The sequence below is a fragment of the Narcine bancroftii genome, chromosome 3 (assembly GCF_036971445.1).
Source record: "Narcine bancroftii isolate sNarBan1 chromosome 3, sNarBan1.hap1, whole genome shotgun sequence".
Taxonomy (NCBI): Eukaryota; Metazoa; Chordata; class Chondrichthyes; order Torpediniformes; family Narcinidae; genus Narcine; species Narcine bancroftii.
Genome location: NC_091471.1, coordinates 259,898,296 through 259,911,448, shown reverse-complemented (window position 1 = coordinate 259,911,448; position 13,153 = coordinate 259,898,296). Strand labels below are relative to the sequence as shown.

The window sequence follows — 13,153 nt, the reverse complement described above, 5'->3', positions numbered from 1 at the left end:
TACAATACAATAAACCCATTAAACAATGTCATCACACAATGAAAATAAACAAGAAAATTGTGTTATCTATTTTTACACACTGGATCAGGTCATTTTGTCTTCTCATTTTATCATTTTAGGGGGTGGAAGTCCATGGTAAACCCTCTCTGTTGTGTTCCATATACGGTTCCCAAATTTGTTCAAATAATGTGACTTTATTTTTTAAATTATTTGTTATTTTTTCCAATGGAATACATTTATTCATTTCCATGTACCATTGCTGTATTCTCAGGCTCTCTTCTGATTTCCAAGTTGACCTTATATATTTCTTTGCTACAGTTAAGGCTATCATAATAAATCTTTTTTGCGCTTCATCCAGTTTAAGTCCTAATTCTTTACTTCTTATATTACTTAGAAGAAAGATCTCTGGATTTTTTGGTATGTGCTTTTTGTGATTTTATTTAATACCTGATTTCGATCTTCCCAAAGCTTTTTCACTTTCTCACATGCCCAAATTCCATGCACTGTTGTTCCCATTTCCTTCTTACAGTGAAAACATCTATCTGATAATGTTGGGTCCCATTTATTTAACTTTTGGGGCATGATATATAACCTGTGCCTGTGCTTCTTTAGGGACAACAGGTCTGAAGAAGTGAATGGAAACCAAATAATTCAGTAGGGGCTCAGAACCAAAATATTGTTCTGCTGTTGTTGGAAAGTCGTGGGTGTGTGTGTGTGTGTGTGAGAGAGAGAGAGCATTTTGTTTTTACCTTTTCCCTAATTAAACTGAGGGCTAGTAATGATTTAATTTTAGTAGAATCTCAGGGGTAGGTACAGGAGGTTAAATCTGAGAACCAAAGGTAAATTTCCCCTTTGAACATTTTCTTTACCTCTGATTTGTTTGGATTTTCCAGTATGTGATCTGGCATCAGCAGAATTTTTTGCTCCCCATGAAATCACAATTTTGCCGGAGAGTTGGTTCCTGACCCATGGCCCCCTGTCCCTCCCCCCCCAAATCACTGAATTGTTTCTCTCCACCCAGTTTTGCCTTTGACCAGAGCCCACCTTGATCACTCCTGGTGCTGAACCCTCCATCAGCTGTGAACTTCTCCAGCAATTCCACGCTGAAAAACTCCCTGCCCTTTCCTTGAAATGTTCCTTAAAACCTTGAAGGAAGTTTTAGGTCACCTCGTCTAGTTTGTTGTAATGCTTCTTGGATCATTTTCCGAACTAAAGGCAGATTAGTACGGCAGCACGGTTGGCCTAGTGATTAGTGCAACGCTTTTACGGCACCAGCGACCAGGACCGGGGTTCGAATGCTACACTGTGTGTAAGGAGTTGTACGTTTTCCCCGTGACTGCGTGGGTTTTCCCCGGGGGCTCCAGTTTCCTCCCGGCATTTGGAATGTACTGGGGGTTGAAGGTTAATTGGGTGTAAGAATTGGGCAGCACGGACTCGTGGGCCTGTTACCATGAAGGCCTATATTTTAAGAAAAAATTAGTTTCTTGTTCACTTGTTGACCCACTGGGACATATACAACCACAGCAGGTTAAAATGATACCACTACAAGATTTAAAAAAAACTACATATGAGTAATCTCTTAACAGAGATCAAAAGTAAACAAGATGTGAGAAGAGAAAATATTCAGGTGGAGGGAGGGCAATTAAATCATTGACCACATGGACTGAGATCACAGTGACTATGACTGACCACAGAGACTAGTTGAGCAACTACGTCACAGACCACAGATCACTGATCATAGAAGGATCAAGGCCTACAAACCATCAAGGCACAAACATCGATAAGAGATTAATTTCTTTGGGCAGCCACATTTGAGGAGAATGCCCCACTTTTCATCTTCTTTCACAGAGCCAAAGGCGTTCAGTAATTTACGGCGGTCGATGGTGCTTGCTGCATTTCTCGTGATGTTGTTAGATGATGTTCTTGCAGCCTGCAACACCATTACTCCCTCAACAAACTCCAAACCCTAGGACTCTTCAGCCAACTCTGCTACTGAATCCTTGATGTCCTCATTGGACGACCACAGTCAGTACGAATTGGAAACAGTGTCTCCTCCTCACTGACTATCAACGCAGGTGCACTTACAAGGATGCGTGCTTAGCCCACTGATCTACTCATTATTCAACCATGACTGTGGGGTCAGGCACAATTCCCATGCTATCTACAAGTATGACAGAAGTTCCTCGCTGTCTTGATCTAGAAGTTCAGTAGTGATGCCCTCGACTCCTGAGCTTCGATGTTAATTCTGTTGACTGATGGCCTCCTCAGCACATGTTTCAGGATAGCACAGTCAGCATAGCAGTTAGTGTGATGCAATTACAGCACCAACGACCCCGGTTCGAACCTGCCGCTGTCTGTCACCTTTGTACATTCTCCCCATGACCTGCTCTGGTTTCCTCCCACCCTCCAAAGGTGATAATTGGGAGGAATTGGGCAGAATCAGCTTCTACGTGTTGTCAATAAATACATTTTAAAAAGTTCAGAAGGTGTGGGTTGTGACCTACATCACATCATCCCAGTGCTCTTAAGGCTGGGGTGTGGTCCTTTCACACAGGATTTAATTGAGTACACATATTTAAATTCATACTTGGCCCAGTTAGAACCTGTTTTTCTTGGCAGAGGCTAATAACTAGTTGGCCTACCTTTAAAATAATTAGGGGAATGTAAAAGAGTTCAGAAAAAAAATTCTCACGATAATGACCTGGATCTCACAGCTATTCAGACGGCTAAACTGCTCATTGCAAAGTGAGGGGCAATGTTAGGATGGATCAGGAGCTGGTGCATGAGGCTGGATTCCTGGGCAGAATGTCCACAAGTGGCCCAATGGCCTTCTTCCGTGATGTTAACGTCTGTGAATCCATGCCATATCTTTGGGGGAGGCCATGAGACTGTGCCAGAGGGATATGAATAAAGGTGGAGACACACAGGAGACTGCTGCAGATCCTGGAATCCAAAGCCAAACACAATCTGCTGAAGGAACCCAGCAGGTCAAGCAGCATCAGTGAAAGTAGAGGAATGGCCGATGTTTTGAGCCAAAACTCTTGAAAGGGTTTCAGCTCGAAATGTCGACCATCATTTTCTAGAGATTTGGGATGTCACCAAAGACTCTTGCTCATTTGTGCAGGTGTGCCGTGGAGAGCATTGTGACCGGTTAGATTCCTGTCAGGTGTGGAGGTGCCAATGCACAGGACAGGGATAAGGTTAACTGTGCAGCCCCTTATACATGGAGGAAAGACCACCTAACTGTATAGCTAGGAGGGCAGTGATGAAGGGGCTGCTGTTTTGGATGTCTCTGAAATTCTGTGTGAGCAAGAACGATAAGAGAACAAATGGGACAAAAAAAGAACAGGCTGGTGGAAGGACTTAGTAAAAGCCAAGGATGTTCATAAGAGGAAAATCAAGTTCAAAGTTCAGTCATGATCCAGTCTCCTTTACAACGGACAAAACTCATTCAGATTGAACAACTTCAGTTCACATGGTTGACCCAAATTTTCCAGACCCTTGTACTCTATAATTAGATCTGCCCCACTGCCACCGTGGTTCTCTGTCTTTAATCTCCAACATTGCTTCAATATGGGGGGCCCAGTTGACATAACAGTTAGCTCAATGCCTTTACAGTGCCAGCGATCGGGACCGGACTGGACCAGGATCCGCGATATCAGTAAGGACTTTGCGCATTCTCTCCATGTCTGCGTGGGTTTTCTCTGGGGGGGGCTGCAGTTTCCTCCCACCGCTCAAAACGTACTGGGGGGGTGTAGGTTTGGGCGGCACGGACTTGTGGGGTTGAATTGGTCTGCCACCGCGCTGAATGTCTACATTTTAAAAAAAAATAAATGAAGGTCGAAAGTAAGCGTGGGGAAAGTTTCTCACCTGAGAACTTTGCAGTACTTATAACTTGATATTGAATTTAACAATTTCTCTTCTGCTTCTAGGTACCAGTTTTTAAAGTAACGTTTTCTTCAACTTCCTGAATATTTCATTCTTGTTCAGATTTGAAGCCAACTGCTGTTGGAACCAAGGGGTTAAGTAATCATAGAAAATATGCCTATGTACTATTCATTATGCATTCATTAATCCAGTACTATGTAACAATTTACTATTTACTTCAATTATACTGTTTAAGGGAAATAGGAATGCAATTAAGTAACAGCCACAGTCTGTAGCAAAGTTGGCTGATTATAGTACGTGTAGAATTTGCTGCCTCCAAATACAAAAGAGAGAAAATGTATAAATCAATTTAGTAGGAATGCTAAGTCATAAGGAGATGTTGAGTAGAACAGAAGAATGGCCAGACGAGAACAGTACCATGACTGAGAATGTTAGAGACAAAGAAAATGTATAAACCAATTCAGTAGGAAGGCTCAGGCATAAGGAGGTATTGAGTAGAACGGAAGACTATGGCCAGACGAGAACAAAGAAATAATTAGAAATAGGGGTATGAATTGATTTCTGATCAAGACAACGATGTTCTGGCCTTGAGGATTAAGATGGGAGGTCTACACCCTAGATAACTGCAGAGCAGGAAATTGCTTCAGATAAATCTTATGCAAGGAATCTAGCAAAGAAAGCCAACTTTTGTTCAGTGTAATAATGTTGATCTATATAAACAGAAGAGACTGGACAGTAGGAGTCAGTCTTGGGGAATAGCTCACTGAGCAGGTGATCTATGAACTAACGACTGAACCAGAGCTCTGTTAAGCTTTATTCTTGTGCTGTGTAATAAACTGATTGTTAAACCGAATACCTTCTCCTATCACTTCATTCAGCGAGCACGCTGGACTCAGACGACACATAGACTAAATTGAGGGTAGGGTAAAGCCAGAATCCGACGCTGCAGATTTTAAAACAATTTATATTTACATTTTTAAATTTAGACATACAGCATGGTAACAGGCCACTTCAGCCCATGAGTCCGTAACACCCAATTTACACCACATTAACCTACAATCCCCGGTACGTTTTGAAAGGTGGGAAGGAACCGGAATCCACGAGATTCAAACTCTGGTTCCAATTGCTGGTGCTGTGAAGGCCATCCATGCCACCCCTCAAATTTCAAAACGTAACATCTGGACAAGGTGGACAAAATCATGACTGGCAGCACGGTTAGTGTAGCGGTTAGCGCTACACTGTTACAGTGCCAGCAATTGGAGTTCGAATCCCCCGCTGTCTGTAAGGAGTTCTCCCCGTGTCTGCATGGGTTTCCTCCAGGGGTTCCGGTTTCCTCCCACCCTTCAAAACATATCAGAGTCGTAGGTCAATTGAGTGTAATTGGACGGCACGACTCGTGCGCCGGGCCTTTAACCGGGCTGCATGCCTAAATTTAAAATAAATTCATATTTGGTCAGTAGGGGACAGCTACTCCCATGAGCAGAGGGTTGAAGGATGTAGAGCACAATTTTGGCAAAAATATTCAGAGGGATGTGAAACGTCTTTGTGTGAAGAGTGATTGTGATGTGAAATTCACTGCCTGTGTGAACAATGAAGAAAGAAGCAATTGGAGAACTGGATGGGCAATCAGGAGTGAATAATTTGTAGTGGAGAAAGAAGGGATGGATGGGACTGATGCAATGAATGTGCCAGGAGCTGGCATGGACAGACTGAAAAATCTCCTCTCTGCTGTAAAATTATGTTTTCATAGAGATTCATAGAGACAATTGAGGACCACCTCATCTACAAGATTAAGAGCCACAGTTCACCTCTAGCTATCACCTCTGAACTTTCCTGGCCTTTTCCTTTTAAGAGTATGCTCTTGTTCTTGATTTTCACATCAGAAGAAATTGCTTCTCTCTATCTATCCCAGTGGTTCTCAACCATTTTCTTTCCACTCACATCCCACTTTAAGACATCCATAGGCCATTGGGGCTCTGTGATGAGTAAGGGATTGCTTAAGGTGGGATGTGAGTGGGAAGGGAAGGCTGAGAATCACTGCTCCAGACCCAATTGTTACTGAAATATTTTGCTTGAGAAAAATTGTCATTGGCCCATTTCCTTTGGAGTTCTGAAACTGTGCACATAACGAGTCAATTAGGGATGTTAGTGGTTTTCAAACTTTTTTCTTTCCACCCACATACCACCTTAAGCAATCCCTTACTCATCACAGAGCACTGATAGCCTAGGGAATACTTAAGTGGGATGTGAGTGGAAAAAGGTTGAGAACCACTGACCAAAAGCTAATTTGGAATGAGAACTTGTGATTGGATAGAAAACAGATTGTGGGAATAAACATGCAGTTAGACTGAGACAGTGTGGTACAGTTGGGACTGATGCTCAGATTTCAGATTTATTGTCTGTGTACATATATGACATCACATACAACCTGAGATTTTTTTTCCTGTGGGTGAGGCAGAATTACCTTTTTGGTAATGTAAAACAAAAACTGTACTCAACCTACACATGTAAAGAAACTGACTGTACCATACAGAGAGAGAAGAAAAAAAAATTAATAATGTGCAAAAGTAAGAGCCCTTAAATGAGTCCCTGATTGAGTTTGTCGTTGAGGAGTCTGATGGTAGTTCAGCTATACCTGAACTTAGTGGAGTGAGTCTTTCTTGATGGTAGCAGCAAGAACAGAGCGTGTGCTGGGTGGTGTGGGTCCTTGATGATTGCTGCTGTTCTCCGATGGCAGCGTTCCATGTCGACGTTCTCGATAGTGGGGAGGGTCTTGCCCTGATGCCCTGGGCTGTGTCCCAGTTATTCTCAATCTTATTGCATTATTTGCCTGAGGTGGTCAGCTGTCATAATTCTGGGTTCGCTGATGATACAAAACCAGCCAGGAAGATAGTTTTGAGGGAAAAGCGGATTGACAAGCTAAATAAGTGTGAAAAATATGCAAATACGCTGTGTAAAGATGTGAAACAGCAGATGCTGAATCTGAAACAAGATCAGAAATGCAAGAAGAATTAACCAGTTGAGCGGCATCTGTAAAAAGGAAACCATTTAAAATTTCAAACCCACATCATTTCTGCAGGACGGATGAGAATGGGGGCAGGGAGTGAGCAGCCACCAAGGTGAAAATATCCCATCTTTAACGAGGAGACCAAAACTCCATTCATCACTCCAAAGATGAGCTCACTGAGGTTCTGCACAGTCTTAACAAGACTTTCCTGTCTCTCTATTATATTCCAACATTATTCCATTTCTCTGCTCCGATATTCCAACATTTCATTTGCCTTGTCAATTCTTGTACTCTTGACTTCTCTTCTTCTGAGGTGATCCCATGGAGCTGACTGAGGTAAATGGGGCGTCAGTGCTGGAAGAGAATGTTGACATTATTATCTGATACAGTCATATGCACAGAATCATACTATCCCTGGGGATGTCCTGCCACACCATACATGGGGGTACAGTCAGGACAGAGTGTCACTGAGGGTTCACAATTGGAGGAACAAGACCTCATCTTCCATCTGGGCACTGTCCAACCGGATGGCATTAACACTGACCTCCGGTTTCCCCCCCACTTTTGCTACTCCTTCTCCTATCACCTTTCTCCCAGATCTCTCTCTCTCTCTCTGTCTCCCCTTTTCCCTCTGTCTCCTTTCACAGAGCCAAAATCAATTCTCACTTTTCCTCTTATCATATCCAATTGACATCTTTTGGTTGTTGGTCCGGTCCCCCTCTCATTTTGATGCATTCCTCTTTTTTTTGCTTATACCTTGAAGAATGGCTCGGGCCTGAAACTTTGGTAATGTATTTTTACCTCTCATAGACGCTGCAAGACCTGCTGAGTTCCTCCAGCATTTCTGTATAATCATGGTGTCTGCAGACTCTCGTGATTCACATCCTCATTGTGACACCAGACTCCCTGACATGGTGGAGATGGATTCGAAAAGTAAGTTTCTCTACATAACAACATCCACAGGACGGAGCCCCTAATTACCTCAGTCAGGGCGGCACGGTTAGCGTAGAAGTTAGTGCTGTTACAGCACCAGCGATTGGGACCAGGGTTCGAATCCCGCGTTGTTTGTAAGGAGTTTGTACGTCCTCCCTGTGCCTATGTGGGATTTCTTCAGGGGCTCCAGTTTCAAAACATACTGGCTAATTGGTTAATCGGGTGAAATTGGGTGGCGTGGGCTCGTGGGCCATAAGGGACCGTTACTATGCTGTATGTCTAAATCTAAATCTCCAGGGGGCAGAACATATCATTGCATGTCAGACAGCCAATTCCCGAGACAGGGACTAATTCCCAAGCCCTAGAAGAGCAAAGTTATCAGAAGGACAGAGGAAAAAAAAATTCCAGGATGTTCTCAAAACCTCCTTGAGAAAATACACCCCATTACCTCCTGAGAATTCCTGGCATATGGTGGTTCAAAGCGAGGAGAGCATTCAGGATTTGTTTTATAGATCTAGGAAAACTCCAAGAGGTCAAAGTCGCATGTTCATGAGTCATCCTGGACCATCAGCCACAGAGAATCTATGCCAACATAATCTTTAATCATGTGTTCTGACATATCCCTACCCCAACCACTACCTTTAAATCAGGAACCCAACCCTGGTTGAATATTGAGTTAAGAAAATTATGATGGGTGAAACACCAAATGCATGTAGTTGTAGACAAAGAAAGTTCCCAACTGTTTGCATAAATATGTAGCAGGGGCATTGTCCACCGCATTTTCATTGTTTCAGCAATTTCCTTTTGTGCATCCGACTCAAAGTCCCTTTATGATTCATCTCTGTGTGGATTATGCTGCAAATATTTGACTTGCTTCCCATTTCTCACTTCATTATACTCCAAGAAGGTTGATATAACCCAGCAAAAAGCAAGTCTGTCCAGTTAGTAGCCCAGCCACCACCAGTGGTGGATTAACTATCACCCTGGCCCAAGGCTGAGCTTCAGTAAGGCCCCTCTCCTGACTTTGGCCCCCTGCCCCACGGCCCCTATTTGTTGAATAGAGTAAAGTGAGATTGTTCCATTTATTAGCCTTCAGCCGCAATGCCTTCACATATTCTAAATGTATCTGCCGGGTACGTGCTGGGAATAACCAGTTGGCGTTTGGTTGGAGGAGGGGAGGAAAATCTTTATTAAAATCAAACAAATCTTTACCTGACAGAAGCCGTCTTCCAGCCCCAAATAATTTGAGAAGTCCGCTAGTCACAAAAGGATAAATGAGATCAGTTCTAAAAAAAAGTCGCGATGCAAAATAACACAGCAGAAGGGAGAATCTCTTTTAAAAAGTAAACCTCCTGCGAGTGATGCTGCATGAGCCGAGCTCTGCTGCAGGAGGCAGACCTCAGACTCGAGTACAAATGTGAGCATTGATTGACAGGTAGCATTGGGACCGGTGGAGCCTGAATTGATTGATGGAACTGAGACCCCGCTGCTGATTGACAGGTGAATGCAGTACTTCTGCGAGCCTTGATTGACAGACTAACGTGAGCCCATATTGACAAATGATTACATTGGTGCACCAGGGGTTGTGACGGGACCCCTTCCCTTCTGGGCTCCCTTCCCTTCCGGGCCCCAAGACTTCAGCTTAATGATTAATGATTAATGTGGCCCACTGGCCACAACTCACTCCAGCATTTCTGCATATTGGCTGCTCATGGATGAAAACAACTCAAAAAGACTTCATTGACAGCACCTCCCAGCAGCCATGATGACAAAGGTTGTAGATGCATAGGAAGGTCATCTCCTACAGCAGCCATTCTCAACCTTGATGCCCTTAGGACTCTGCTCAAAATTTATGAGCCCCTTTCTTTGTGAAGCAGTCAAGTTAAGAGACATTTCTTCCATATGTCTCTCCCAACAACTACATAAAAAATTTAATTTTTAAAAATGATTTTAGTCCATGACACCCCATTAAATGCACTTTGGACCCCAAGGGGTCTTTGCCCTCATTGAGAATGGCTAACCTACGGGATTCTTTCTTTGTCATATGTCTTTCTGAGTTGGAAACGTATCACCCTTTCCTCATTGACATGGATTTGTACCATCCAACCACTCTGGAGAAGCTCCTTTATTACACAAGCTGGAAATGATCCTAACATCTTCACAAGGAAAACCAGAGTTGACAATACCTGACTCTGGGGCCTATACTAAGAGTGATATTTAAAAAAACTGAAAGAATTTGATCACGGTTCTGTACAACTGAAAGATTATTTGCACTTTTTCTTTGTCACAGACCATAAGACATTGGAGCAGAAATAGGCTACATAGCCCATTGAGTCTGCCCTGCCATTTAATAATGAGTTAATCCATTTTTCCATTCAGCTCCACTGCCCGACCTTCTTCCCATAACCTTTGATGCCCTGGATAATCAAGAACCTGTCAATCTCTGCCTTAAATACACCCAATAAATTGGTCTGAATGACTGCCTGTGATTACAAATTCCTCCACATCTCTGTTCTAAGTGGCCGACCTTCAATCCTGAAGTTGGGCCCTCTTATCTAGACTCTCCCTCCGTGGGAAACAACCTCTCTACATCTAGTCTGTCATGCCTTTCAACATTCAAAATGTTCCAATGGGATTCCCCCTCATTCTCCTAAATTCCAATGAGCACAGGCCAAAGCTCCCCATGTGATAATCCTTTCGTCCCCAGAATCATCCTCGTGAACCTCCTCTGAACCCTCTCCAATGTACAGACAATATTCTATAAACCTTTGAATTATTTTGTGCACCCGTCCTCTGGAGATTCCTGCATTCAGATTCGTTAACCTCTGCCATTCTTCACGGCCCCACCACTTGTTATTGAAAGATAATGTGATCAATCTCTTTTTGGGTCACAGCAGGCAACCTCGCACTTCCCAAAGAAGAACCGTAGAATATTACAGCACAGAAAAACAGGCCCTTCTGCTCTTCTAGGCTGTGCCTAACCATTATTCTGCCTAGTTCTACTGACCTGCACCAAGTCCATCGGACTCCATATCTCTCCCGTACATGTACTTGTCCAAATTTTTCTTAAATGTTAAAATAGAGCTACATTCACCACTTCAGCCGGCAGTTGATTCCACACTCCCACCACTCTCTGTGGGAAAAAGTTCCCCCTAAACCTTTCCTCTTTCACCCTTAACCCATGGTTTGTTTCTCACCTACCCTCAGTGGAAAAAGCCTACTTGCATTTACTCTATCTATACCCCTCATCATTTTAAATACCTCTATCAAATCTTCCCTCATTCTTCTACGGTCCAGGGAATAAAGTCCTAACCTGTTTAACCTTTCCCTGTAACTCAGTTCCTGAAGTCCCAGCAACATCCTAATAAATCTTCTCTGCACTCTTTCTATCTTATTGATATCTTTACTGTAGTTAGATGATAAAATCTGCACACAATACTCCAAATTTGGCCTCACCAATGTCTTACCATAGCATCCTAACTCCTTTACTAAATTCTTTGATTTAAGAAGGCCAATATGGCAAAATCTCTTTCTACCTATCTGTGACTCCACTTTCACTAAAGTCCATTCTCCCATTCACTCTATCTCTCCACTTTGATCCATCCTCCTCCCATCCATGGAGCTCACAGTGCTGCCCAGTAATGGCATCTAAGCACAGACCAACAGTTTGTTCTACAAGCCTTTGATGAACGTAGGAGCAGTGTGTCCCAGAACAGGAATGCTGTATGACCCACCCCGCCAATCTGAATGTACTCACTTCTTGACATTACACAGTGATGGGTAGGGACTAGAATGGACTTCTCTGGGTTATCCTGATTGAATTGCAGCATTTGGAAGGGACCTGGCATGTACCTGACAGGCAAGCTTTCGCAGACCATGGCACAGAGAGTCAGAGGTGGAACTTACGCGAATTGATCTCAGCTACACATTTAATAGACTGAACACCTTTCTGTGCGGTTGCTGTTCTGTATTTTTTTATTTTCTCTGGAGGTTCTTCATGGGGGCTCTCCCAACTTCACTTCTCATCCTTCTCATCTGTCCATTATCCTTCACCTGTCCCTGGTTCACCAATTCCCTATTGGATCCCATCTTACCCCTCCCCACCATCTCCTCCTTATATTGACCATCTCCCTCCTCCATGAACAGTCTTGAAGAGTTTTGACCCAAAATATCAATAAACACCAGACAACAAAGATCTTGCTTCCTGAACACTTCTGGGTGTATTTTTATGGATTTTGAGCTGCTGATCACGAGAATCACTTTCCTATCATGTGCCATCTTTTTATATATAATCTATTTTTGAGATTTCCTGTCATATTTTAAATTTACTTCAAGCATACAAAACCACGAAGTGCCACATGCCATTGAAAATTCATCTTCTGCATTTGCACTTGGACGTCTTCCCTGCTGCTCTTGGTGCCGTCAGTGACGAACATGGTGAAAGGTTTCACCAGGACATTGCGACCATGGAAAAGCGGTTTCAGGGCGAATGGAAGTCCATTGATGCTGGCCGACTATTGTTGGACACCGACACGAGAGGCATCAGATGCTGAGTACAAACAAAAATCCGAGGCCAAACTTTTTTAGGTCAGTTGAACTAATGCAATTTGTCAGCGTCATCATGCGATTAAACCTGCTGAACTCAATCAAAGTTCATTTAATATTTCTCCAAACTCCCATGAGATACCGTCAATCTGAAATTATCTTTGTGTTCAGTTTGAAGGTGTCTATCATAATGCCCACTTTTTATTCAGGAAGCAAACCTTTTGAAAAAAACATGTTGCCTGGTGTAATTCCTTTGCCCCTACCCTCCTCCCACTGAAACTGCTCAAATTACTTGGGTTTCTCCAGCTTGGATACTTTTTTGCTCTAGTCTCTTGCATAGAAAGTGAAGCTTGGGGTATGGCATTCTCCTCAATTGACAGTCCCATCTCATCCAAGGGCATGGGTTGGACTGAGATGATGTTGGCAGCTTTTCCCTGTCCTGTGAATTCCAAATCCTCTGCTCCATCAGGGTGGACAAGATGGGACAGATGAGTGGGTGGGGGTGGGGAAGGGGAGTGGGGAGGGGTTAGAGCAAATAACTCCTTGCCCTCATTAAATGTTTCCCTCGCTAGATGGAAAAACCAGCTCAGCTGCCAGAGCAGCTCTCACACGCACCCGCTGCAGAAAAGAAAGCACTCTTGGGCATGGTCTGGAGGGGAACTTTGCATTTCAAAAATACCAGATCCACCCACTCACCACCTATTGACTCCGTGCTCCTGGTGAGCAGGTGCACAATCCACCACACCCTGTTTATTCCCTGTGTTCCTCATCCTGTCTGAA

At 43.4% G+C, this 13,153-nt stretch overlaps 2 protein-coding genes across 4 annotated transcripts in view; one reads left to right on the top strand and one right to left on the bottom strand.

Moving 5' to 3' along the window:
• Positions 1–13,153, bottom strand: part of LOC138758602 (protein S100-A1-like) — a 95,241-nt gene that overhangs the window by 16,231 nt on the left and 65,857 nt on the right. The gene's annotated exons all lie outside the window — the stretch shown is intronic.
• LOC138758601 (proteinase-activated receptor 3-like) overlaps positions 7,720–13,153 on the top strand; it is a 47,202-nt gene continuing 41,768 nt past the window's right edge. For both annotated transcript variants that reach the window (XR_011354356.1, XM_069927801.1), the window contains exon 1: positions 7,720–7,828. The gene's annotated coding sequence lies outside the window, so the exon portion shown is untranslated. The remainder of the gene's footprint in view (positions 7,829–13,153) is intronic.